This window comes from Bos indicus x Bos taurus, chromosome 15, assembly GCF_003369695.1.
Source record: "Bos indicus x Bos taurus breed Angus x Brahman F1 hybrid chromosome 15, Bos_hybrid_MaternalHap_v2.0, whole genome shotgun sequence".
NCBI lineage: Eukaryota > Metazoa > Chordata > Mammalia > Artiodactyla > Bovidae > Bos > Bos indicus x Bos taurus.
This window is the reverse complement of record NC_040090.1, coordinates 4,456,930-4,460,023: the sequence shown is the minus strand read 5'-3', so window position 1 is coordinate 4,460,023 and position 3,094 is coordinate 4,456,930. Positions and strand designations below refer to the sequence as shown.

Genomic DNA, 3,094 nt, shown 5'->3' with positions numbered 1-3,094 from the left:
ATGGATTTAGATGGCATGAATTCAGCCCATGAGTGAATGAATACACATATTTTCCCATTTGAGTCTTCAGTGAGTGGCATGTACGCTTGACCCACAGTCTTGTCACCATGTTCTGAACAACTGGGAAATTATACTCTGGCAAAAAACAAATATGAGGACACAAATCACATTCCATTGAATCACAATGTTATTCATTCTTTTGGTAGGAAATGAATTGCAATTTTTTGAAAATCTTCTTCAAGTTTGTTCCATGAGGTATGAAGATGAAGAATGTCACCGATGTAACATCCTTTTTACTGAAAGGCTTCACAGACAATCTTGAACTGCAAATCATCTTATTCTTCTTGCTTCTAACAGTTTACCTCTTCATGCTGATTGGAAATTTAGGACTGGTTGTGTTGGTCACTGGGGATTGCCGGCTCCACAGCCCCATGTACTATTTTCTGAGTGTGCTTTCATCTGTGGATGCCTGCTATTCCTCAGTAATTACCCCCAAAATGTTAGCAGACTTTATGTCAAAGAACAAAGCCATTTCCTTCCTTGAATGTCCAACACAGATGTTCCTTGCTGTTACTTTTGGGACCACAGAATGCTCTTTCTTCTCGCTGCAATGGCATATGATTGCTACGTGGCCATCTATGGCCCCTCTTGTATTTAGTCAGTATGGCTCCCAGAGTCTATGTGCCACTCATCATTGCTTCCTGTGTTGGTGGCATCTTGCATGCTTCTGTACACACAGTGGCTACTTTCAGGTTATCCTTCTGTGGATCCAATGAAATCAGGCATGTCTTCTGTGACATCCCTCCCCTCCTCGCTATTTCTTGCTCTGACACTCACACAAACCAGCTTCTGCTCTTCTACTTTGCAGGCTCTATTGAAATATTCACTGTCTTGATTGCCCTCATCTCCTATGGTTTCATTCTGCTGACTGTTCTGAGGATGCCATCTGCTGTAGGGAGAAGGAAAGTGTTTTCTACATGTGGTTCTCACTTAACTGGAGTATCCATTTGTCATGGTACTGTTCTCTTCATGTATGTGAGACCAAGTTCCAGCTATGCCACAGATCATGATATGATTGTGTCTATAATTTATAGCATTGTGATTCCAATGCTGAATCCCATCATCTATAGTTTAAGGAACAAAGATGTAAAAGAGGCAATGAAGAGTGTTTACAAAAAAATACTTTACCAATAAAGTCTATTATCACAGTAAAAATTAATCTAAAAATATCAAGAGTGATATTATGTACCATAATACCAAGAAGATATGATGAAATTGTTTTGTTTTATCTTATTAATATATTTCTCTTCTTCCTGGATATTTTAATATAAACATCATAGCTAACCTTCTACCTGTTATTTTTATATGCAGAAAAATTGTAACATCCATTTGTGCCTTAATATTATCCCATTGATAGAGGTGTCCACACACACACTCAAACACACATGCACACACACCTATACACTTTTGTATGTAAAAGCATGCTAATTGATATAACACAAACACACACAGACATATGTGTATGTAACTTTTCTTTAGCATATTATATATTCTTTTCTTCTTTCATCTTGATATAACTTGAAAGTATAGTCCCCAATATTCACAACTGTAATTAACATTGTATCTGACTAGCTTGATGAAATGCCAACTAATCAATAGCAAACCCGCAGTTCATATGATCCCATATCATGGAGTCATTGGTATCTGAATTCATTTCAAAGCATTCTGATCTATCCTTAGATTTATTCACTGGCAGCTATCTAATCCCAGTCTGTGGTTTTGGGACCACAGATAACATGTTCAAATTCCTGGTGTTAACTACCGTGCTGATTTGTAAGGATGTATTTCTTCCATTTTTGTTATTTCATTCAGAGCTTGAGTGCTAAACAAATCTTTAATTTCTCACAGAAAATAAAGTCCAGGCACTGACATCTATCACAATCACACATTAAAAAAAAACAAACGCAATTCAGAGAGTACTGTATAACTGGCCTGTGTATTCAGTTCTTTCCACAGCTGAGCCCCAATCCACCTTTATGGATTTGATTACAGGTCTGGTGCTGACTCAGATTTTAGCTCTCTGTTCCTTGGACCCTTTCAACTCTGATATGCCCCTGCAGAAACCCCAACTCCTCATGCTCAGGCCCAAGAACCTCATTACAGAAGGGTCCCTCCTACATGCATGTTTAAGCCTTGTTTCCAATAGACCTCATTTTCATTGCGAGGACATGTGTCCTTCAGAGATAACTTTAAGATGTAGTGTTTTCCTTTCTTGCTTTCACTCATTTTTATTTATTAACTTTTAATCACAATTTTGCAAAAACTCTTTCTCTTCTTAAAGGAGCATCCTTATTTTTAAATCAAAGACAATCTTCTGAGATTTAGAGTCCAACCTAATGATACTTTTCTGAATTGGGATTAAGTTTAAATTATAATTCAACAGTTCTTGTGCAGAATTCCCTTACCTATATTACCTGTATTTGAAAGTGCTAGTAGCTCAGTCATCTCCATCTCTTTGCGACCCCATGGACTATAGCCTGCCAGGCTCCTCTGTCCATGGAACTCTCTAGGCAAGAATACTGAAATGAGTTGCCATTTCCTACTTCAGGGGGTCTTCCTGACCCAGGAATTGAACCTGGGTCTCCTGCATTGCAGGCAGGTTCTTATTCACTGCTTGAGCCATCAGAGAAGCTGTTATTATATTTATTCCTATGCAATATATCTGCTCTTATTTCTCCTGTTTGGGATACTCTCTTTGCTGCTATTCATACAGTTTCTTCTACTAAATATCAAAACTAAACCATGTTCGCTGGTATTAGTTATAGTTGCATATCCAAACTATGCAAACGTGTTGTTGAATAGTGTGTGTGTATGCGTGTGTGTGTATCATTCGGCATTGAAGAGATTCTTAAACATAATTCAATATCACAAAAATAAATTTTATGCTTTAAAATTTTAGTTTTAAAGAAAAATAAACACTAATATAGGAAAAAACTATCCATAAACAGAGAAAACAGATACAGTTATGCATCTGTTAAATTTATAAATAATAGAATAGAAGTACATAGAATTATGGTTTCCCACATGGTGCTAT

The 3,094-nt window shown here is 37.0% G+C and overlaps 1 pseudogene; it reads left to right on the top strand.

Moving 5' to 3' along the window:
- The first annotated feature begins 257 nt into the window (after window positions 1–257).
- Window positions 258–1,194, top strand: LOC113904662 (annotated as a pseudogene).
- The last annotated feature ends 1,900 nt before the right edge of the window (window positions 1,195–3,094 follow it).